The sequence below is a fragment of the Alexandromys fortis genome, unplaced genomic scaffold, assembly GCF_014885135.2.
Source record: "Alexandromys fortis isolate MF-2015 unplaced genomic scaffold, M_Fortis_MF-2015_v1.1 scaffold_80, whole genome shotgun sequence".
Taxonomy (NCBI): Eukaryota; Metazoa; Chordata; class Mammalia; order Rodentia; family Cricetidae; genus Alexandromys; species Alexandromys fortis.
In genome coordinates this window covers 1,711,076-1,735,881 of record NW_026068174.1, presented here as the reverse complement: position 1 = coordinate 1,735,881, position 24,806 = coordinate 1,711,076, and the positions used below count along the sequence as shown (strand labels likewise).

The following is a 24,806-nucleotide window of genomic DNA, read 5'->3' as shown; positions in this document are numbered from 1 at the left end:
CTATTTATTTTGGTTTTTCAAGACAGGGTTTTTCTGTGTACCAGCCTGGATCTACTGGAACTTGCTCTGTAGACCAAGCTGGCTTTGAACTCACAGAGATCCACCTGCCTCTGCCTCCTGAGTGTTGGGATTAAAGGTGTGAGCCGCTACCACCACCCCACCCCCCTGGGTTGCAGCTCAGTTTTTGAGTAATAAAAACTTCACGCGTCTGAGATGATTGGTGGCATATGGTGACACTCCTTCTCCTTCCCCTTTTTCCACTGTGTCTGCCAGTCCTTGGGTGGAAGCAATGATAAGCAAACAAGCAGGGCTGGGGAACATTCCATCATCACAAAGTGCCTACTGCATCTTGATTGTAGAGAAATGAAGGAACCTTGCCTAATGTCCTGGCTGGAGAGGGGTAGACTAGCCACAGAGTCAAAAACACAAAACAAAACAAAACAAAACAAAACAAAAACCAAACCTCAGGAACAGCTTCCAAGTTTAAAAAAAAAAGGGGGGGGGGGTATATATTACTTGTACTAAACCCTGGTCGACCTGGATAAAGCTCACTAAGAGTTTAGGAACAGAAAATGCTGAGACAGCCTTAATCTTCAGCTCAATATAGTCACTCTGAGTTAAGGGGTGGTGGCGGGAAGTCTGAATTAGTTTTGTAATGCATTCTTCTGACAGGTTTGAGAACTAATGTTTTGAGGAAAAAGCTTACCTGGGACCCAGGATCCCTGAGTAAGCCTTCCCTCTTCCATCCATACCTCTAAGTCATCAAAAGCCTCCCAGAATGTCCCCATCAGACTGGGCTATGGACTTAGGTCTTGTTCCTTCTCCCCATTCCCTTTCTCCCTTTTGGCAATCGAGACACTCTGAATCATCACGGTCCACCCTGAAGACATTTGCTGGATGTCCTTCCCTTAACCCATGTCTGTACTACAGAACACATAAAAGCAAATAGCATAGCATCTCTTCCTTTGCAGGTCTTCTTGAATGAAGAGTGGTTATATAAACCCAGTTACAGCTGTCATTCCTTTGTATCCTGCAGTGGCATTTCATTTGTATTTTAATAAATAAAGTTTGCCTGAAGATCAGAAAAGTAAAACAACCACACTGGTCAGCCTTATAGACGAGGCAGCGATGACACACACCTTTAATCCCAGTAGCCACACTAGTTTGCCATAGCAACCAGGGGGTAGTGGTGCATGCCCTTAATCCCAGAACTAGAGCGGAATATAAAATGGGAGGAGACAGCTCTCAGTCTCATTCTGAGGTTTCCTGGAGGCAGGATCACCATTCGGACTGAGGTCAAGGTAATAGCCAGTGTCTGGCTGCTTTGCTTTTCTGGTCTTAAGGTTGAACCCCAATATCTGTCTCTGAGCTTTTATTCACCGTGCTCCAGTATCCAGCCTGTGATGTTGAGGATTAAAGAGGGTGCCAGGAGGTGCTTCCTGGAGTCACATCTAGCACACCAGAGGCATCCAGAAAGGATTGTTGGAAGAATGGGTATGTGTGTGTGAGTGAATAAGGGAAAAACTAAGAATGAGTGAATGAATAATCAGTAAATGCCAGAAAAAAAAGGAGCACGATTAGCAATTAGAATAGGTGGGCAAGTGAGCAAATGAATGAATGGACGGAAGATGCATGAGTGGGCACCGTCAGGTCGACACGCTAAACTGCAAATGCACACAGGCTATCCACGGCTGCCAACCTGGTGTGTGTGGTTCCGCTTGGCAGTCTCCCTCGGAATGTTCGTTAGAGTAGCAATTCTCTAGCCTATTGTTTCACATTCGGATTATATGATGGCTGCCATTTGTCCTCAAATGATTAGAAAAACTTTGAGGTGACAAAAGAAAAGGAGCTTTTCCAATGGAAAGCTCTCTCCCCCCCCCAACCTCCCCCCACCCCAGTATCAGTACAGCTCAGGCCAGATTTCCAGAGCTGGCCTGTCATTCTGTCAATCTGATGCTAATTAAAATGGTAATTGGAAGAGGGTTCCAAACAGCCTCCCTCTCTGGGCAAGTGAGCCTCCCTGCTGGGCTGACTTTGGAGCGCTAGAAGCTGGCAGGGAAGCCGGTAAAGGTCCTGAGCTCTTGCAGACCTGGAACTAACCCAGGTATCTATCTGCAATGTTGGGGTGAGAAGGCAGGAGAATGTTTTGATTTCCTTTGGATTCAGTGCTTTAAGACTTGGAGGGCAGAGGTGGTGGCGTGGCAGTGGGAAAGAAGAGGAGGGGGAGGGAGCACAGCCATGGCCTTTACAGACCCAGATGGAAGGACCGGCTCTACCTAAGACCCGTGGCATGATTTTACACAAGTCTCTGAATTAAGTGGTTTTTAGTCTAGACTCGTGAGTCCCGGTTTCCTTGTTGGTGGAGAGGGATGACACCATCCAGCTTGCATGGAAACATAGACGGGGGGGGGGGGGAATTGAAAGTGTGAAGACGTCACCAGCTTTGGGGTGTGCTGCCCATGGGGGAACCTGATGCATGTCTTTCCAGAGAGTCTTGCTAATCTCACAAAATACCTGGAAAAAGTCACTTAAGGAAAGATGGACTCATTAGGCTCACAGTTTGAGGGGACGGTGGCCTGGCAGGGGGAGCTCAGTAGAGCTCGATGCAGCTGCTCACGTTTTGTCCGCAGTCAGAAAATAGACGTGAACGCTGGTCGCTGGTCCTCAGCTCATTTCTCCTTTTTATTCAGTCCTGGACCCCAGCCCACGGAAGAATGTCACTCAAATTCAGAAGGTTTCCCACTGCAATTAATCTAATTTAGAAGCAGATATATCCAGAGCTTGGTTTCCTAGGTGATTCTGGGTCCTGTCAAGTTGATGATCTATGTTAGCCGTCACAGCTTTGAACAAACTATGGGTCCCATGGAGTCATTTAAGCCCAGTCAAAACATGAACTAATTTAGTCGCTGTCTTTGGGTGCTTTATTCTCTTGTTTACTGTTGATTCACTCAACCCAAGGCTTGGGGGGGGGGTGTCATTTTTTCCAGTCCTCCTTGGTCCCACTGTTTGCTTCTAGATTGGAAAGGGCAGGGTGGAAGCTCATTTACTAACTGCAGTGTGGCTGTCTGGCAGCTGAAGCCCTGTGGCATCTGTGCAACCCTTGTGGTTCTTGGAATGCTGGCGCTAACCAGAATGCTGTGATGCTGTGTACTGTGATGCTGACCTGTCTTTCCAATGGCTCATGGCAGCTGCAGTGAGGAAACCGGAAGGGGCCACCAACTTACTGTAGCTCTTGCCACAGTCCTTGAAGACCATGTTAATATTAATCTTCCTTTGAAATATCACAAGCCTAGAGACGTCAAATCACTTGCTCAAGGCCACTTGGAGGAAGAGACAAAGTCAGACTTACAACCTAAGGGTGGGGAGGGTGTTTGTTGCTCTGTAATTTTCATAAGATGGGGGCCATTTCTCCACTTTGCCCGTGAATGTGAGCTACATCTCTCTCGCTCTTCACATGACTCACACATGCAAAAGCCTGAACAGACAAAGTAATCCTCCTCCCCTGGTCTCTGCTTACCCATGATATAGGTATAAATAATTGGCCACAGAGAAACCAGTAATTTGGATAAAGAAGACACACAGGAAGAAGAGGGCAGGAGAGGAACAGGGCTGGAGTTTGACCTTTCTAGGTTCGGGGATAAGGGAAGTGATGTGTTTCTTGCAATGTCTCTGTCAGCTGGTTGGTGCTCAGCTTCTCTGAGCTAGCAGAATTTCACCGCAGCCTTTGGCTTCTGAGTCTTATTGATAAACAGAACAATAGAGACTTAATTTCAATCTACATATCACAGCTGCTGCAGGCCAGGTCCTCAGCCTGAGTGGCCATGGGGCTGACCGAGGGGCCATGGGGCAGCAGAAGATCATTAAAATATCAGTAGATTCGTGTGCAGCCACTATCTAAGCCAACAGAAAATTATCAGGGTGGAACCCTACAAGAGGCTCAGGGATAAAACTAGACTAAGGGGAGGAAATGAGTCCCAAACCTGCCGCCCCTAGCTGAGGCTACTGAAGGTGTAAAGGTTTGCCCTGCACTCTCCCCAGTGAGGTACTGTGTCCTTGCATGGAAAAGATGGGAAAGGAGAAGATAAAATTGAGGGCTATCTTGCAGTCCTCTAGGGGGTGTTGCCAAGTTCCCAGTGTCAAGTGAGGTATGGCAGCCCACAAGCAGAAAACTTAGACTCCCTAAAAAAGAGTCCTAAATGTTTTCCCTGGAGACTGAATGCCCCAGCAGGGAAGAAGAATCAACAATCCCATTCATTAAGTGCTCATTGACAGTTCTATTATACAGACTAATCATTTGTTGTTATTGAGATCTTTCTCCTAGATTAAAACCATTAGCCCCAGTGAGTAACCATCAATCCATCAACAAGCTTTCCCAAAAGCCCCCAATTCTGAGGTGGTCACAGCAGACCTAAACTCAATTTGACTTAAAAAACATCATCTCTTGTCTGCTGCCTGCTCATCTCATTTCCGTTGTCACCACTCTGGTTGTAGCCACCACCGACCCTCTCCATGGTGACAGCCTCCTGGCTGAGCGTCCTCTGTCATTTCACAGTCAACAAGGTCACTTCCCCCAGCATCCGGTCAGGCCACAGTTGCCCTCCCGTGGCCTTTCAGGCTCTTCCTACACATCCTCTTCCGTCTATCATGGAAGGCCACGTGCTATTCTGCCTGTAGCTTTTGCCTGACCCTTCCCATCCTTCACCCTATAGACCAGGCTCACTCTCCAACACTCAGTGAAGTCCCATGTCCCACCTCACTTGGATCAACAGCACCCGCCCCGTCTCAGCTTCCCACGCTGCTCTTTCCATTGTCACCCAAATTATTTGTGAGTTCTCTTATTTTATGCTTAGGTCTTCCCCTCACCACAGTATCAAAGGTCTACAGAAGCTGAGAAAAACCCTTTCTCTTCTTTCCTGGTCTTAGGATTGGGACGAGGTAAGGCAATTGTCTAAGGGACTCCATGGAAGGAGCCCTTCACTCTTAAGAACCCGACAGAGTAACTCCTCTCCAAATCTCCCTTTTGCTCTGCCACATCCCCTTTTGCTTCTCCAACACCCTGTAAGACTTGAGATGCAAATAAGTGAGAGGGGAGAAGAAGAAGAAAGGGGACAGTCTAGGTGACCGGGTCTGAGGAGGACAAGAGAATCCGAGAGTGAAGCACTCATTGGCTATGAGGAAGCTGGAAGAGCTTGTTGGTGGCTATAGAGAGAAGTGCGCTAAAGTCTGGGTGTGAGGGGTAAGAGGGTTTGAAATCGGTGCATTAGGTAGGTAAGCCAGCTATGCTGTGAAGGAGGGAGGGGCCGGGGTAGAGAAAGAGGATGAGGAGGAGAGGATGAGGAGGCATGCAGGGAGGGTCAAGGTATAGGCAGCCCGGGAAGGCTAGAGTCCAGCAGGCTTTGGCATGTACTGGGATGATTTCCCCTGCCACCCTCATGGCAGGTGATGATGGGGTGAGTCGGCCATGGTGGGGCTTTCTCCCTTGCAGCCTCCCCTGGGGCTCATGGATGACCATGTCTATGGAAGCCATGGTTGCTTAGCAGGCGGGCACTCTAGCGTCTTCTCAGATTCTCAGAGAGCTATCTCCAGTTTGCAACAGGGTCTGTTTGCCCTGGGAATGCAAAACACGTTTCTCTTTTAAATTTTAATTTGGCTCTGTCACTGAAATTGCATTAGGCCCCACTCTGCTTCTCAAAATGACATTTTTAAATTTTCCCCAGATATGCAGATCAAACAGGGTCCAAAGAGTCTCCTCCCCTGCTGACCCCTCTCCCCATGGCTCCCTTCTCTCCCTGTCTTCTCCTTCAGTAAGAGGAACTCGCTTTTACATTCTCACAGGTATAGGCGCCCACCATCTGTGGACTCTATGTCTGTCAACAGCCATTCTAGAGTGGCAAGTGGGGGAAGCTGCCAGGTCACCCTGAGGAAACGTGTAGAATCTTAGCTTTCCCCTTAGCCGCAACGACTTCTCCACTGCTTTTGGGCAGGTTCTTTCCTTCTGTGGACCCAGCCAGAATGGTGTGCACCGTGACTTGAAGGCATGACAGCCTTCTAGGACTTTCATTAGAAGGATATGGGGAAAGGGAGAGAAGAAACAAATTCCTGGGCTTCAAGATCATCTCAAGTCTGCCTGGAAGTCAGCTGACTGCAGTAACTAGTCGGTGCGGTGGGGGCCTTGTATCCTCACTGCTTTCTGGAGGAAAAAGAGAAATAAAGAAAAGCAGGGCGGGAGAGAAGGGGGTAGGGAGAAGGAGGAAGAGAGGGGCAAGAAAGCAGATACATACATACAGAGAGAGAAAGAGACAGACAGGGAGGGAGGGAGGGAGGGAGGGAGGGAGGGAGGGAGGGAGGGAGGGAGGGAGGGAGGGAGGGAAAAAGAGAGGCAGACATAAAAGAGAAAGAGAGAGAGATTTCCGAGTAAAGAATCAGATCTCATTTTGTTCGTGTGGCTCTGAGGTTTACCATCTTTGGGGGATTGATAAAAAGCCCAGGTGTGGTGTTTGAAGAGCTTTTTTCTCTCATGTTCCTTCCACACGTTCTGGATGGAGCCAGTGTGGCCCCAGGAAGTGAGTTGCAGCAGAAAAGGAAGATTACTGTCATAGCGAAACTAGTCCAGTCCCCCCCCTCCCAGGCCCAGTGTGCCCAGCAGGAGAAGAGGTCCGTGCCACTGGTCTGGTGGCGTCTCTGTGATACACCATCACCTGTTGCATTGGCTGCTGTTGGCCAAGGTCGGCTGAACCCTGCTCTTTGGTATGTCTCCTGCGTGTGTTTCCAGACATCACTCCTGAGGAAGTAGCGGGCATCCTCATTTAGGAGGGTGGAATGAAGGCAGAAGCTAAAGCTCATAGATTGGGAAGTCTTAACAGAAGCACAATCCATCCATTCTCCCGCTGTCCTCCCCTCCCTGAACAAATTGACCGAGCTCAGACTGTTCTTCAGGGCAGTCGGCATTCGCTCTCAATCTCCGTTCTTTTGCATCTGCACTCTGGGGTCCTTGCTGGTGACCGACTAGCTCCTGACATCACCAGTCTTCCCCCACCCTCTCCCCCGGGCCATCTCCTTTCCTGTTTGATTATTTGGTTTTCAGGCTGAAGGTCTTGTGGCTCCTGGAGGCCAGGCCCTGACTCAGTGGGGGGTTGGGAAGTCATCAGGTCCAGGCGAGCTGCTGACAACTGCAGGTGCCCAGGTCCTCCTGTGTGCCCTGCCTGCACTGTGCCCACACAGGCAGCTGAGGAAGGCCTGTCGAACAGTTGCAGTGAGATGGGAATGGCTTTTTAATAGCTGGGGGCCCCTCTCACTCATCTGCGCATGCTGAGTTTATTCTGCCATTTGTCAAATTCTGACTCTAGGGGACCCGGGTTTACAGATTTCCAGATTCAAGATTGATGATCCCAGTGAGTGACAGGTTCCCCAGTTCCTCTATACAGTCAGCACTGCCAATAGGAAGCCCCACAGCCTGCTCATCTCTGAACGGCACGTAGTTCCACCTCTGCTGAGGTTGGAAATGAAATGTTTACTTGGGCTCTAACCAATACACCCCAGCTGCCTCCCTGCCTATGATTGACAGCAAGTGAGTTTTGAAATCGAGCAGACAACTTAATGGCTCAACACAGATTCATTCTGCTTTGCCAAAGGGAAGAAAAAAGAAAACCAAATTCCAGTCCAATTTAGAGAATACTCCTTAGGTGGAAGGCGGCTGGCTATGCAATGGGGCCACGTTCTGCTGTTGGCCACAGACAATCCCTGAACTCACGCAGTGCTAAAGGAATTGGTTGGGTGTTGGGTGGACTCCAACACTTTTATTTTTGTTCATAAGAAGGGACACCTCATAAAATCTTTACTTCTCAGAGGTGGTGAAATACTAAAATTCCTGTAGTCTGATCTCCTAAGCATTGATGTCCTGCTGGAACATTCCTTTCCATAGCTGAACACTTTCACTGACGAGAGGATCACTACTTCTTGAAGAACATTATTTCTTACTTGAAGTGACATGTTGGTTGAATGTGTTTCTTTGATTGATTGAGTGTCTCTTTCTTGGTAACTTTCTCTCCTGGAGCAAGATTTCCCCGGTCACATACAGAATTCATTCCTTCTGTGCCCTAATACCTTTCAGCCAAGAAGAAAGTCATGTCATCCCCCTGAAATGTGTTAAGACCCCAGTGGCCTCTGTCACGTTAGATGCTGGGTTTACAATGGCAATGGACTGGCAAAAGCAGGATCATGTGATCCTAAGGACATATTTTCCAGTCCCTTCTCCGTGCTGCTGACAGAGGAGCATTTAACCCATACTGAAACATCTCTGCTCCTCTGTATCTTCCTTCATAATTTGCTCAGAAGACAGCATGGTTGTCACAAGACCCTAGGCATCCATTAGACCATGTTTTAGTAGTTGACAGGGGCACTGGGAGTGAAAACTTCACATCTGTTTGTTGTCTCTTCTGTAGTCTGATCACTAGGAAGAGGGGAGACCAGGTAGGCTGGGGTGCACTAGGAAATTCAGCTATGCACTCTGATATGGTACTATAGCTGGGGTTATCCTTAATTTGTTCCTAGAGCCACCTGACAATCAAAAGCAACAGGCCCCACTGCAGGTGTGTGTCTGTGAATCTGTGTGTCTGTTTGTCTGTGCATGTGTGTTCTCACCTACATGTAACCATGACAAGGACAATGGGGCAGTGTCCAGCTGTGGACATTGTGGAGGCTGGGCTACTTGCTCATCCAAGAGAAGAGTAATCTGTCGCACCCAATATGTGCAGCAAAATCTTGTCTTCTTTGTCCCTTTTGAATGTTTGGTAGAAAGACTGTTTGACTCATGATAGAGGCTTCTAAGGCCAGGAAGGGCAGAGAGGGGAGCAAAGGGTAGGAACAAAGACACAGCTAAAGACTGCTGGAGAGATGAGGATATTCAGCCCCCCTCCGCCCTGCAGCTTTCAGAGGAAACATGCAGCAGTATCTATCAGCATTAAAATCACACCTACTCCTTGAGCAATTCATTTTTAAAAACTTTTTTTTCCCACAGATATACTTGTCTACCTGGGCAAAGATGTATGTGCCAAGACACTAACTGCAGCTATATCCAGGACAGGAAGCAACTTAGATTTCCATCAGCCTGGTTACATAAAATATGGTCCATCGCTATGATGAACTACCATGCAGCCTTGATAAAGAATGAGGCTGGTCTCGTTATGTTGATGGAACGATCCTTGTGGCATATTGTAGAAAGGAAGGAAACACCGAAGAGCACGCTTCCATTTGAGAGAAGTAAAAAGGTCTATTCACAGACCTGGGTGCTTGCGTCTGGTGGCATTATTTCAGTAGAGCTGCACACACACACAGGTAATAGCCCTGCTTGCCTTGGATTAGGAGTGATGAAACAATAAGGGGCAGAGAGCGGGGAGGCTTCCTTTCCCTCACAGGCCGTTTTTCATCATGGAAAGTCACTTTACAACCTTGTACTGCATTTCCATAAAAAAAATGGCTTCTAAGAAGGAGAAAGCATGTGCCTTCTGCACTTAGGTCCAACACTGGGTTTCCACTGTTCTCCTGTCTACAGAACGGCCCCTGACAGTGTAGTACTTCATTAGCCCAAATAGTGGAGGCATTGAGGAAGCTAGAGTGTGTGCTTTTCTGGTCCTGCTGTCCAGGCAGAGAGGGAAAGGTGTGAAAGCTATTATTCTAAAAAATCTGATGAGGAAACACTGAGACTTGACTAAGAATAACTAAGAATGGAGGCTTTATATGCTGGTCAAATGTAGTCGAATTGAATGAATGATATACAACATTCCAGGCAGAGAGAATAACATGAACTCCAAATAAGGGCTGGGAAATGAATGAACAGTCATAGGGGGTGCCACCATTGATGAAGTAGGACCTCCACCAACCAACTACTGCTGAACCTGAAATCCCTTGTTCCTGGTTAAGGCATTGTTTGCTTTCAGATGTCTTTGTGTGAATGCAGATATTCATCTTTGACTGGGCATCGGAGGAAGGACTTCTTGGGGTGAGTCAGGGATTAGGAAATCTGTTCCACATCTCCTGAGAAAAGTCTGGGCTTCCGGCATTCTTCCATTTTCCTGGTGTAAAGATTCCCACCATGGCTGACTTGAAGTTACCAACATGAAATGGCAGTGGGCAAGAGATAGATGTAATCCACATTCTTGAACCAGAAGGAGTTCTCCCTAGTTGCTGCTGGGTGAATTAGAATCCTCCAATATCCTGACTAATGGGATGTAAAAGCAAATTCAAAGTGAACTTGAGCTGCACAGGAGGAAATGAAGGTGTTTGCCCAAGGTCAGAGGAAATGGCAGAGTTGGGACATTACCTAGTAGGCCTTGGAAGAGTGCCATGTTCTACGATTCCTTGTAAAGCACCAATTTAAGTATAATGGAGAGAGGGAACATAGGAGATTAGTGTATTTTGATGGCCTGAAAAGTTGTAATCAAAAGCAGAGGGGCTTTTCATAGAGAGCAGTGGATTTGATGACAGGCAGGGTCTATGTGTTGGAGGGGTAGATATGAAGGAACCTGAGCAGGAAGGGTTTGGAAGGAAATCTTCCATAGCACCTTTTGTTCAGGGCTTTTCTTCTGGAATATTTTCTCTAGGAATAGTATGTGATGACATGTCACATGGAAAAGAGAAGCTAGCAAATCCCAACCACAGCCTCGAAGATCTGGGTGTACTCGTGAAGTTAGCTCCTCTCTGCAGACATCAGGGCATCCCGCCCTAGAGCAGGAAGAGAAATCAGGAGGAGATATCTCAGCTCCCACCTGGTGCAGCAGTTTCTGTGGCTGGAACTGTAAATCTGATGGCTCAGGGAAGAAATCCCAGCAGTCACCACTGTGCAGCATCCGGGGAGAAGTAGGGTGGCACGGTGGGTTTTATGCTTTTTTATCTAACTGAGGAAACAAAGGCATGAGAGCAGCCCAGGACAAAAGAGAGGTTTGTTTCTATGAATTTCCAGTAGGGCAAAGGAAAGGAAGATGGATTAAGAAAGAGCAGGACAGAGAATCCTTTTTATTATGTCATACATTAAAAATATGTGACAGCCCATGCGGAGAGATCTTCAGTGGGGAGCCATTGTCTTCAGGGCAAGTCCAAGCTCCTTGCCTCATTACAGAGACCACCATTGTTTGCCTTTGCCTACCTCTTCAGTCTTCTCCCCTGGGCCCCTTAACCTTTACCCTATGACCTGAGAGATGTTCCAGGCAGGATGCTGCTTGCTAACATCCTGCAGGGTTGGAGCTCTGGATTTTGCACAGGTCTCTACATGGAATGCTTTTGCATCCCTATCTGTGGGCCAATTTCTCCCCATTCTTCAAGAATCCTGCTCCAGTGTTCCAACATCTTTCTTAAGCTCCTGTTACATGGGAAATTTCCTTCCAACCTGCTTCCAGCTAGAGGCAAGTGCTTCCTTCTGTGGGCAGCTGCTTCTGCATGCATGCCATTTCATTGACACCTTAGCAACTTGTCATGTTCTATTGTGATCCTCTCCTTTCTCATTTTCCCATGACCTTCTCAATGGTAGAAAACCTCTGTCTTGTTCCTAAGGTGGAGAAAGATTGAACTGGTGATAGACCCTAGAGTTCTGGTAAAGTAAGAGGTTTGGGGTGGAGTGTGGTGAAGCTCCACTGAAAAAGAGAATGGACGTGCTGACCCAGGGGCAAAGACTCTGTAGAAAGCCAACTAGAAGTGCTAATTTTCCATGTCCCCCAATTTATTTTCAGTTGGGCCACCCAGAGTCACTTAATGAGGCTCTGAGGAGCAAGAAGGTGTCAATTATATTGTAGGGCCCTGTCCTAGGTACTCGGTGCTGTTGGAATAGCCATTGCAATTCCCGAAAAGGATGGTCTTTTCTAGGCTCCAACACAAACACAGACATCTGCTAAGAGAGAGAGTGGGAACTACCGCACATCACTCAAATTCCCATTAGCATGAAGCACTCACACAAGTACACCTCTTCCTTTTTCAGGTGCTGATCTCCACAGCGAGCTCTAATCAACTCCCTAGATGCTAAGCTCCATTCCAGAGTCTGCATACAACTACTGCTAAGAGCCTCTGAGATTAGCAGACTGCACACCATCAATATGCCTGGTGGATGATCTTAGGAACCTGTCCCAGGGGTAGGTATCAAGACCACCAGTGAGGAGGCAGTGTCAGAAGAGCCATCATGAGAGTACCAGGTAAACTGGAAGCAACAGAAGACACTAGAGGGGTACTTAGCTATGCCATGGGCATCCTGGACAATGATGGTAGCAATGGAAAGGGGTGGGAATAGGCCAGAAAGGGTGTTCACCAGTATAAATCTTTCTTCCTGGGGCCTCAGCTGTGGCTCCATAATAGAAATGTAAAAATGGTGATTCTATAACCACCTTTCTAGAAAATTTGACTCAATTGGTCTAAGGTAAGACCTCGGTCTTGTTAGTATGTTTCAGATATTCCCTAAAGATATCTGATGTACAAATAAGACCAGAAATATTGCCATGGTGGAAAAAATTATCCACTCTGAAATCAAACAGAATTGTGTATGTATAAATAGCATTCCTGTTGTAGTTGGAGAACTTAGGGTATAGTTCATTCCCCTAAGCTTCCATTAGTCACCTGTAAAATCACGTAAATAATACATATTTCATAGAGATGTCAGAAAGGTGCCAGGCTAATGGTAATAACAATGCAGGGGAAAACAGCTTTTCATTCATGGAGCTCTGATTAGGATAATTGTTAGAATTCTTTGTAGTCACATGGAGATCTCTCTCCCTCTCTAAGTCACAGCTCCCTGGGGTAGACTTACTCTCCTTAGCCTTTGTTCCTTTGTGAGTGAGTCCTTTCTTCCTACACTGGCTGCAGCCACCCAAAGTTCAGCAAAGTGTGGCAGCAGTAGCTAAATAGAAGCTAATGACGCTCTCTCCGGGTCGACCAGATAGCTGAATGTTGTCAGTCAAGATCCCATTCCTCCTGCTACACCCAGAGCTATGTGAGTAGCAGATGTGGCATCTAAAATGACCTTGCCAGGGTGTGAGAAATTGTCCTGTGGGGGAACAAGGTAGGCTTAGTAGTGCTTGTTCTTAGGTAGTTAAGTGTCTTCCTCAGCATCTTCTTAGGTACTACATGGCTTAGAACAAGTCTTTTCTCCTCTCTGTGGGTCAGTTTTTTGTTTGTCTTTTTAATCCGGGAAGCTCATCTATATAAACAATAATCTTATTTATTTTGTTGTTGATGGTTCTAGACTCAAATCCCCTAGGCCCTGCCCCCAGAAGATGCCTTAGGTTGCTGACATAATGTCTTTCTTCTTCCCTAGGGAGTCCAGTATTAAAGGTTAGGATGCAGAATCACTATGTTAGTGCTGGGGGCCAGAATCCATCCTGCTGGTAACCACCCTGGCTTTCCTCTCTGCCCCAACCCCTCTGGGTATAAGTTTCCTCATTTCTCCTCCTGCCATCTAGAACTTGAAATAGCCTCCAGCACACTATGTGGCTGCCAGAAGTTGTAATTAAATAATGTCCAGCTGTCAGAAAGGCTGTTATAAATGGCCTTTTTGTCTGCACCACTGTCTGGGAAGCCAGGAAGGGGAGAAAGCAGAGGGTTATAAATGTGAAGAGCAGGAGTTCAGTGGGGAGCTTGGGGACAGCTTTTAGGGACCACAGGCCCCCAGAAGTACCCCCTAACAAGGGAGTAACTGGTTCATGGCATACCAGATCTCAGCCCTGCCTCCTTGATGAGATCTGCACACAGGAGAACCCAAGAAAGATTTAGGAAGTGTGAATCTTATCCTGGAGCTGACTATCCTGGGCTGCAATTAGCACCCTCTTTTACAGACCAAGGAAGAGAAAATGGTACTGTGTGTGCTCCAATTCACTTTCTTTATTTTCTTCTCTCCTTTCTTCTTTACAAATATACACTTTGAATCTCGATTACATTTGAGAGTTTCCTCCAAATGAGGACTATGGAAAGGAAATGTTCATTTATTGAGCATGCATTAAGCATTAGATAATTTATGTGCATGGCTTCATTTATTTTTTACAGTATACCCAGAAGAAAATTATTATAAAATTCAATATTATAAATAAGAATAATGTGAGTCTTTGAGATTAAACAGCTTTCCCAAGTCACATAGCCTGTAATTAAAAGGCTGAGGTTTAGGATTTCATATGTGTGGGGCTTTGGGAACTAGTCAAGGCCAAAGGCTCAGTCTTCATCCTGTAGCCTGCCACCTTCATCTGTCTGGAGCTCTTGGCCCAGGGCCTGGGGCAGGGAAGGTATGTAGAGGCTGCCATTGAACTGTTTTTATTTCTTCCTGACACTCCCATCCCCGAAGCAGCAGGAACTCAGATCACAAAACAAACAAATGGTTTGGGGGCTTATTAAATAATTATAGTGGTCCTCATCACCTCTGTGGACAGGCTGCCTGGCAGTGTTCTCAAAGGCCAGCTGGGAACTCACAGTACAGGTGTGAGAGGCACAGATACTTCGGGTAAGAAGGCCTGAGGTGGCAAAATGCATAGTTACCCGGAAAGAACACTCCTGTCAAAAGGCAAGCTCCAATCATTGCTTTCTCCTGGAGGGACTTGAGTTCCACAAAAACAAACAAACAAACAAACAAACAAATAAACAAAAATCTTGACTGATTTTTAACTTGATTGGTCCAGAAACCTTGCAGCCAGCTCTAGAGAAGTTGGGCACAGACTTTCACATGCTGGGTTTCGAAGGGCAGGATGGAGACTAGGCAAGGGGGTTCTACTATTATCATTGTCATTATTTATGTGTATGACTCTTTTGCCTGAATTTATGTTTGTGCACCACAGGTGAGCCTGGTGCCAGAGGCCAGAAGAGGGTGCATCCCCAGAAACTTGAGTTATAGATGGTTGTGAGCTGCCACGTGAATGATGAGACTTGAACTCAGATCCTCCTCCTACTCCAATCCTCCCTCACTTTTTGAGATAGGATCGCATGTAGCCCATGCTGACTCTAAACTTTATGCGTAGCTAAGGATGGCCTTGAAGTCCTGATCCTCTTGCCTCCATCTCCTAGCTGCAGGCCTGCACCTCCATGCACATCGTAGAACGCGGATTCTGAATGCAATATATTTGTCATCAGAGTCCGGGGAGGAGTCCTGCTATGTGTATGGATGACCTTGAGTACATCCGTAATGTTTCTGGGCTTTGGTTTTCTCTTTACAAACGTTTGTATGACAAACACCTTGTGAGCATCCAACTGTGTACCAAATCCTGTTTGCTTCCAGGTGTAGGCAAAAAGCATAGCATACAATGTATGCTGGCCCTTAGAGAGCTTCCAGTCTACTGAAAGTAAATATCACACAATAAAGCTCATGATTACACTTTGTAATAAATGCTGTGAGGAAAAAATAAAAAACAGAGCCCCATGGGAGATACTTTTACAGTGGGAAACCAGGACATACTACTTTGTATAATTTTTTAAGCTGGTATTTGAAGGGTAAATATACACTATCTGAGTCAAAGCTTGTGCAGAGGTCCTTTGGAAGGGATAGATAGATAGATAGATGCTTTAGGAGCTGGAATTAAGTGGATACGACCAGGGTGCACTGAAAATGGAGATGCAGTGGTATAAGACAGGGGCCGAAGACAAAAGAAGAGACATCCGTACTGAGCGCATTGACCTGAAGGAAGATTTAAAACTTTATCCCATGAGGATTGGGAGTACATGACTTAGTTTCAAACAGCAGTGGGATTAGATGCATGTGCTGAAAATAAGATAATAAGAAATAGAAAAAAAAACGATGACAAAACCACACATGCACAAAAATAACCACCTACGGGCAGCTCTATCCAGGGGGTTAAAAAAAAGACTTGACTAGCTATTTTTCTGTCACAGAATGAATCCCATGGGAGTAATCTATTAGCAGAACAAAGAATAATGTAGACGAGTACTCATTATAGTTAGAAAGGCCCAAGCCATTCTGACCGTTGTGTGAGGAGAATAAATACTAGCAAATCTTGCCTGCTCCGGAGTCAAATGAGAAAGAGGTCTGCAGGTGCTTTGTCCGTGCCGACGCATGCGTACTCAGGACTCTGAAAGCCTCCATTCTTCCCCATTCCACTCTTTGCCATCAGCACCTAAAATACTCAGGAGCTTAAAGTTCAGTGTGTAAAGGTGCTAGCCTCGTGATCTGAGTTGGATCCCTGGGACCCACACCATGGAGGAAGAGAACCAACTCCTGCAAGTTACTCTTTGACATCCATACATGAATAAGTGTACACACATGCACACACATACACACACACATAAACAAATGTAAACATTTTTAAGGAGAATAGCCTAGAAAGGTTCACACTTCTTAAGGGGATCATCCCCAGATGGATTAGCAACATTGATGTATTCACAGTCTTTGGGCCTTTTTAGAGACTTTTGGTATGGTGGCCATCTTCAAGAATGGCCCCAAAGAGCTCAGTCTGCTACATCTAAGACTTTGTGCCAACTCTCACATTGACAGTGACTATTCTGTGTAGTCAGGATGATCAATGGACATGATGGAGCAGGACTTCTATGACTAGTTGTCAAAGCTGGCATAGTTTCTGTTTCTCTCTCTCTCTCTCTCTCTCTCTCTCTCTCTCTCTCTCTCTCTCTCTCTCCAGAGAGTTGGCTGCCATATTGCAAGGATACTCAAGCAAACCTATGAAGAGATTCATGTGGTTTGCACTCCAACAACCACACAAAGCAACCATCTTGGAAGATCTTTCAGCCTTCAACTGACATCTTATCTGTAATCTCCCTAGACATCTTGAGCATGGACTATATAGCTACACCACTCCTCTACCTACAGAAACTGAGACAGCGTGTTTCTTGTTTGAAGTCATTAAACTGATCAGGAACTTGTCATATAGCATTCAATGACTGAGGATTCTTGAGACCTCTAAAAAAAAATTGTTGCTCAATTGTCACCAAAGATTCTGATTAAGCTGGAGTAAAACTTGAGTGTTGATATGTTGGAAGCTTCTAGAGGACACCAATGCCCAGCCAGGATTAGGAGCCACTGGACTAGAGAAAAAAAAGACTCAATGTAACTTGAAAAGAACCTGTCTGTCACAACACAAGTTGAGATTAGCACCAATTGCCTCAATTTCTAGCACTGGAATTCAGAGCCTATGCAGGGAGGCACCTGAAGTCCAAAGTGCAGATCAGAACCCAAGGTCACAGAGACCTAGAATGTCCTGTGTCCTCAGCCTCTCACTGTGGGGATTCCCACACTTTCCTAAGTATCTTACCTATAGAAGGAAGCCTCAGACCCAGGCCGAAGACGATTATATCTCTACAGACTATATTTTGACCTTGGGGTTGCAGGTATGTAGGATGTCACCTCTCCACAGACGGATGGCCTTTTTCTGTCCTCCCACCCACTATTATATTTTCTGGCCAGACCACATTCCTGTCTCTGAATGTTCTCTTGAAAACTTATATGAGCAATGATGACATCTGACTGTGAAAACCTTCGTCTGACCTCGCATGGCCATGAGTAATAGGCTGCTGTTCCCATCTCTCAACAATAACTCCGGAGCTCTGGCTATCTCTTCCTGCTCCCTTAGGTTGTTGCCCCGATGATGTCTGCAATAAAATAATTAAATTGATTAGAGAGGGAGTCCTAGAAGATGATGAATGCTGATAAGGTGGTCACACAGACTCTCTCAGTACTGACTGTCCTGTAGCTAGACAGTATTAACCTTCATCTGTGTGGTGTCTGTGATTACAGATGCAGTTAGAGGCACAGTGTGCGCAACATGCTAGGTGTAGGAGATACAGAACTCAGCAAGACTCCTTGTTCTTTAAGAGCTTTTAACTTAATACAGATGAGGAAGAAAAGAGAAAGGGTGATGTGATTTTGGCTTAGAGACCCCTGGGACTAGATGAGAGGCACCTCACTCAGCCTATAGTCTCTTGGAGGAGACTTTGTTGTCTAGACAAAGAAGGAAGGCCCTTTCCAATATATAAGAAACAGTGCATATAGAGTACAGAGGTAGGAGGTGGGGGGTTGGAAGTTTTAAGCAACTTGCTGTCTATCTAAATATTTTCTTGGGAATGATAGCTTCAGGGGTGGCCTAAGGGTATCTACTGAGTGACATTTGTCTTTAAGTTGAACACCAGGTTTTTCACAAAGGGGATGGGCAAAACTCACTATATGCAAAGTGCATCCCTCGCCTGATCCTGTTTAATATCTGAACCACGGACTTTCTTTGTGCAATGGTAGTTAACACTCCACATCAGGGCCTAACCTATTGTTTGCACAGACTTCATTCCCAGAACCAGGGCTTTGGTTTCCTGTCTTTTCATCATAAGCCTGGCTCCTGAGGAGTATTGTCATCTTGTCTCCCATCTAGCTCAGATTAAAACTGACCTCCATGCATTCAACTTTCCTGAATCTCGTATTAGCCTCACCCAGTATCTTCTCTTATTGGCTATATCCAGTCATCTTTATGAGTTCAATTATGTTATGAGGCTAAGAACTGCATGAAAGAAGATTGTGATTCTAAGACCAAATCTGCAAGACCAGAAAAGTCGGGAAATCTAGGAAAATCAAGAGTTGATCACTTGAGATACAGAAGGTGGGGAATGAAAAGGGAGAGAAATAGCCCAAACCTTTCAGAAATTAGGTATGTAAGGAGATCCTGGCTAGTTCCTGCTTGGCATTGACCCCCAAAAGAAGTCATAAGTAGATGACTTTTGTCAGGGCTGGGAAGGTGGTACAAAAGGGAACAATGGAGGGACCAGGACCTTAGCAATTCAAAGAGCTTGTGATCCATCCCATGGGGGAATGCCTTCCCTTAGCTTTACTGATGATTGACAGGTGGGTAGACATGTGGATCCAGTGAACCAGACATTTCGAATGTCTCCATAATAAGCTAATAGCCAGGATTTAAATGGATACTATCAGGAAGTTTAAATTAAAAACAACTGTTATATAAAGAAAAGATTCAGGCAACCAACTTTTTGAATTTTACCAGTCCTTTTCTTAAACAGACAGCCAGAGTCTAAAGATACCAAACCCACAAACACTCAATAAACTAGTTTCTGAGGAGTCTCCATGAACCTTAAAATACAGTAAGGCTGATAGGACCAACTGATCCCAAACACCAGACCTATGTTCTTTCCATGTCCCTGTGAGTCAAAGAAGTATGATGAAAGTGAGGTCTCCACTGAGCATCAGATTAATGGCTAACAAGAGACCCACAGGTCCTCCCTGGGAATACAAATGTCAAAGGTAGAAAGGGCTTTTTGCATCACTAGTGAAGTCTCAAGCAGCTCCCAGACACAAGAAGTCAGTCCGCCCCAGACCTGGTGAGGCATTTCCAACCCAGTATCTAGACAAGAGAAACTGCTGGGTGTGTATTAAATGAGCAAAACAGGGTAACAGAATCAGAAAAGTGAGAAAGCCGTGAGTCTCTGAAGGTCTATCAGGAGCTCTCCTTATTGCTATGACAAAGAACTTGGTAGGAGCAATTTAAGAAAGAAAAGCTCATTTTGGCATACTGTGGAAGAGGATTCCAGTCCACCAAGAAAGTGCATGCCAAGGATTTTACGGAGAAAAATTTTGGAGAAGGGATCTTTCTCTGTTGCCAAATCTGCCCTCAATTCGTGATCCTTCTGCTTCTGCCTCTTGACAGCTAGTGTTACAGGTATGAGCCATTTCACCAGATTGAGGTATATGTTCTTAGGAGCACTTACTGACAGAGTCACCAAAGAACAAAGAACAAAGAGTAAAGAACAGTAAAGATCACATGAGTAAAACAGCCAAGGAGACAATGATGTTAAGGACTGATGGCACAGCCTTGTAAAACTCAGGGCAGATGCAGATGAGAGAGTACAGTACACGGTGGCTGCGCAGTCTGGAAATATAGATACAGAGGCCACAGGGAGATCTGCAATTTTTCCAATCATTTTAAGAATCATATTTGTGTTGTTTCTCTGAGGCTCTGAAGTGAGTAATAGGAGCTCACTCAAATAATTACTCAAGAGGATTGTCCAGTCCAATCTCAGCGTCTCTAGGGTACTCAAGAAACCAGAATGCACACCTACAAGGAAAGCGATCCAGACGTGATGGAAGAGGTAAAAAGTGATGGGGGGCAGGGTACAAAATGAAGTTAGGAGGAAAAGAAAGGGTGGATGTATGGGGGTGGTGGGGTTGGTAGGGATGGTGGTTCAGACCCCGTAGTCCGGAGTCTGGACTGGAGGCCTTGATGTCTGGGCAGTACCTGGATTTTCTAGGCCTGCTACTTCAATAGCCCACAAACAAAGACTAATCAGAGATTAACAAAGTCCAGCACACAGACTGTGGCCTTGGACTGTCTCATCGGGAGGAATCGGGGCTTCTTAAGATGCAACTCACATCAGGTCATGATGATAACAATTTAAATGTATAAGACAAGCCTGGGTCACTTGCAGCATTGAACGGCACAGAGGTTATGACAAGCCATCAGAATTACAGTAAGGGTTGCAAATGCCATCAGAAAGGCCACCTCATTGGCCATAAATGAGTGCATTTGAGCTTTCAAAAGCTGTTAAAGTGGATTAAAATGTATCTCGTGCATTTCAATATATGTGTCCATAATGATTTTTATATATAAATATATGTATATTTTAATTTTTATCATTTTTAATGATGTGTATGTGTTGGGTTTATGCCTGTGAGTGCGCATGCTCACAGAGGTCAGAGGTGTCAGAGCTCCCTAGGGCTGGAGTGACAGGTGGTTATGAGCTGCCTGATGGGAGTGCTGAGTGAGAATGGAACTTAGGTCCTCTCAAAGAGAAGCATCTGCTCTTCACTGCTGGGCCATCTCTCTAAGCCCTGTATGTGTAAATATGTATATTATTCATATGGTACAGACATTTGTGTAATTATATGTACATTATTTATGTTTATATTTTATTAATCCATACTTACAAAACATGACTACATATTTTATAAATGCATTTATATTGGCCAGCTTGGGGAAGATGCTAGGGAGTCAGTCATCATCCAGAAATCTAGAAAAGAAAATGGACAGGCAATAATACATTTATTCCATCACTTTTGTGTGAACTCTAGGGGAAATACTTCTTTATAGGTGCACCCTAACTTCTGAAAAGTGGTCAGTTTAGGATATCAGCATTTATATCATCCAAGATGTTATTTAATTAAGGCAGTCAGCATCCATGTTTGTCATCATCGTACAGATGTGAGACTTGTGGTCTCCTAATGTATCACTTGTGGTCTGGTCAAAGGGGCCAGCATGGGTCTATCAGACCTCTGGACCCAGCTGCTGCTGGGGACAATGGAGGGAATGAGCTACACTGTCCTCTGTGTGAAAGGGTAGTGAGACTCAGACAGGGAAGGAAGATTCTTAACCAAATAAATCCAAAAGAAAAAGAGAGGAACAGTAACTTCAATGGCACACAACTCTTTCAAATGGTCAAGACAAAGCAATGACCCCTAAGAACATATATTTAAGTATAAACCAAAGAAACACCAACACTTTCTCCATAAATGTCAGAATAGAGTTATGTCTCAGAGGAAGAGGAGGCTGGGGTTGGACAGGGGAAAGGACTTCTTGGGTCAATGGTAAAGTTTGATTTCTTGAGTTGGGTGGTTATGCCACCATTTTTCTTCAGTATTTTTTTCTGGCTATCCATTGGTTTTATGTGGCTTACTATATTTATTTTAAAATAGAAAGCTCCTATTTTTAACACACATGCAGAACACACTTGGTCGTGAGGACTTGAAGGTTTCAATTCTGCCTTTCAGGACTGGGTTTGGGATTTAACGGAGACTCCAAACTGCATGATCCCTTCAGCCCGTGGACTTGCAGAGAGATTATCCAGGGAACAGACTGGGGTCGTGAGGGTAAACTATTGGCTTTTATTAGGCAGCCAAGAAGGAGCCTGGCAATAAAATGCGACTTGGTTCAGAGTAGATGGCTCCCTGCATTTGACATTTTTGCTTTATTCAAACCAGAAGCCTTCTGGGGGTCACAGAGTCTTACAAAATGTCAGACAAATGTATATTTATAGTAGTGTCTCCATAATTTAGGCAAATTCTTCTCTAACTATATCCAATAAATCTCAGAGTAATTATTGCAGTATTTCCATTACACACACACACACACACACACACACACACACACGTTATTCATTTTCAAGAAGAGCTCAGCTTCAAGGCTTCTTTAAATAGCAGTTAGCAGGGTACAGTGAATGTCTATTTACTGAACAGTAATTGCTTCCTGGGTGGAGGGAGTGTGGGTTGTCCGGTGATTACCACCTACTCTGAAAACAAGGCAGTTATACACAAAGAGAGCCCTGGTTGGGAGGTCACGGTGCCGAACAAAGCAGAGCTAGACAATATCAATCATTCCCTCCGTTCTCTTCACAGCTCCCAGCTTTTCCTTGTCATAAACTCGAATCTCAACACAGTGACAGGCTGAGTTAAGAAACCAGTTCCTTCTGATCTTCTGGATCATTTCCTTGAGCCCATCTGACCACTCAGGGTGATGGTCAATGCTAACTAATTTAATTGGTTTGAGAAGAAGCTAGGGATACCTTGGGTGCATCTGTGGGGAATTCCAGAGAGGACTGACTAGGGGGAAATCACTTATCCTAAATGTGGTCAGTTGGCAGTGGCATCCCGTAGGCTGGAAGGGGGCTGGGAGGGGGCAGCTCATGCAGGCATTCTCTCTCTGAGCACCTTGAGCTGAGCAACTCTGCTCACATCCTTCATATTCTGCCATTTGGCGGCTCGGAAACAATGGACATGCCTGCGTAGGGACTGAAGCCTTGGAAACTGTGAACCGAAACAGTTCTTTTCTCTTTCAAATTCTCTTTATCTGGCATTTGACTATAACAATAAAAGATCTGCATAGTGCACATTGTATTTATTTGTTCAGATTAGTTGTAAATGCCATTTTCATTATTTGTGGCTCCTTACCACCTGAATTTGCTTCTTTGTTTCCTCTGAGGCACAAATTTTGGTGAGAAGAGTCTGTCTTTTACTGTAAAAGCTGAGAAGGCCAAGCATTCATTTCTCCCGTATCTCTTTGAGGCAAGTGACCTGTGACCTGGGCCCAATCACTCTAGACACAACAAAGGAGCCACGACAATGGCCATTCCTTGTAGTGGTATGGCAGAGAGCAACAGGGACAGCACAGCACTGATGGAAGCAGTCTCCACTTTCCCAGGTCAGTGATGGCAGAAGCGGTGTTTTCTGCTGCGTAGCTGGAGGAAGCTGTGTGGTGAAGTCTGCCCTTCTGTTTGTCCAGGATGGACCCTGTGAGCTCCCTGACAACTCTGTAGCCACCCATTCTCTTTCAAAAAACGTCAGGTCTGTTTGGTAGGTGACCCCTCCCCAGAGAGAGTCAAGATCATTCCCACAGGCTATTTAAACTGCCCCCCAGAAAGAACATGTGGTCTTCTCGTCCCCCTCTTCGTGTTTTCCTGGAGGGCCACCCAGAAGTGCTGGCATCCATTAAAACTGGGTCTTTTTCTAATTCAGTTTGATTTGGTCTAATTTGGATTATAGAGGGTTGTTGGGCCGAAAAAACTTTACAAGATCATCAGCTTAAATCATCTAGAGTTCTCTCTCTCTCTCTCTCTCTCTCTCTCTCTCTCTCTCTCTCTCTCTCGTTTGTGTGTGTGTGTGTGTGTGTGTGTGTGTGTGTGCGCGCACGCGCGCACGTGCAAGTGACTTTTAATTTAGAAACCTTACTGAGGACAGAAGCTGAAACAATGTTAAGGCAAGACACATGGAACCAAAAGGCACAGACCACAAAGAGGCCAAGGGCAGCGTAACCAGACTATTGCCACCACAGGCTTCATGGAGACTGTCCATTAGAGTAGGCCTAAGTTTCAGTTTACTGTAAGCAATGATTCTTTTCCAGGAAAAACCATAAACTGATACCACCCAGGAATGGACCAATCAGCATCCAGAAGGAAAGTACCTAGAGTACCAACCATTGTAGATAAGATCACCAGATGTCCCTAAGCCCATTACACATCTCCTTTTGCCAAGACCCCCCTAGAGAAAAATCAGCCAATCAAGTGTCCTGAAAGACGGAGATTCCCTCACTCTAATCCCTGCTGTGATAAAACCCTACTCCAACTGGGCTCCCGGCTCTCCAGTCTAACTGCTGTGCCCAAGCTGATAGAGGGTCCAAGCCCGAGCTTGAATATAGGCTCTTTGTTTTTGCATACAGACTTGGATTCCTTGGTGGTCTTTGGGGGTTTTTGTGACACCAGTGTAACAACTGCAAGGAAGATGGCTAAATTGATTCTTTCAAGAAAAAGAGATGGATGTATTGATGGATGTATAGTGTGTGTATGTGTGCTTATAGGGCATATAGAAAAGGATTTGTGAGAGGAGACTAGGTGTGGAGAGAAGGATGGGAGAAAGAAGAGAGAATAAAGATTGGAGGTAACATGGGAAAAGGGCCATTAAAAATGCCAGGAGAGGCCTGAAAACACACTGGGAGTAGAGCACCCCGTGTGCCCTGCCAGATAGGTGCAAGTTAGAATTACCTTCCCCAATCCTTACCCCTTCGGCTCCACAGTGTCTAAAGTAAGTGGGTATTTGGGTGTCTGGTGAACGAGGAGTTACTGAGCCTCACTCGTGGTCATATGAAGTCAAATGAAGACCCAGGGAGGAATGAAGAGAATTGTAGTCTTTGGCCCATTTTAACGCATCCAGAGAAGTACTCTGAAGAAGTCTGAATGGAATCCACACGGCAGCAATACCTTGGCTGGCCTCAGGACTCTCTTGAGAACAGCGAGTGGTAAGGACAAGGAGGGGAGTAATGAACTCTAGAGATGGGAGCATAGAT

The 24,806-nt window shown here is 45.5% G+C and overlaps 1 protein-coding gene and 1 long non-coding RNA gene across 2 annotated transcripts in view; one reads left to right on the top strand and one right to left on the bottom strand.

Annotated features, from left to right (window-relative positions):
- LOC126492366 (uncharacterized) overlaps positions 1–12,088 on the top strand; it is a 132,909-nt gene extending 120,821 nt beyond the window's left edge. Inside the window, exon 3 of the long non-coding RNA XR_007589572.1 lies at positions 11,966–12,088. This is a non-coding gene — a long non-coding RNA (uncharacterized lncRNA). The remainder of the gene's footprint in view (positions 1–11,965) is intronic.
- Asic2 (acid sensing ion channel subunit 2) overlaps positions 1–24,806 on the bottom strand; it is a 1,083,285-nt gene that overhangs the window by 407,062 nt on the left and 651,417 nt on the right. The gene's annotated exons all lie outside the window — the stretch shown is intronic.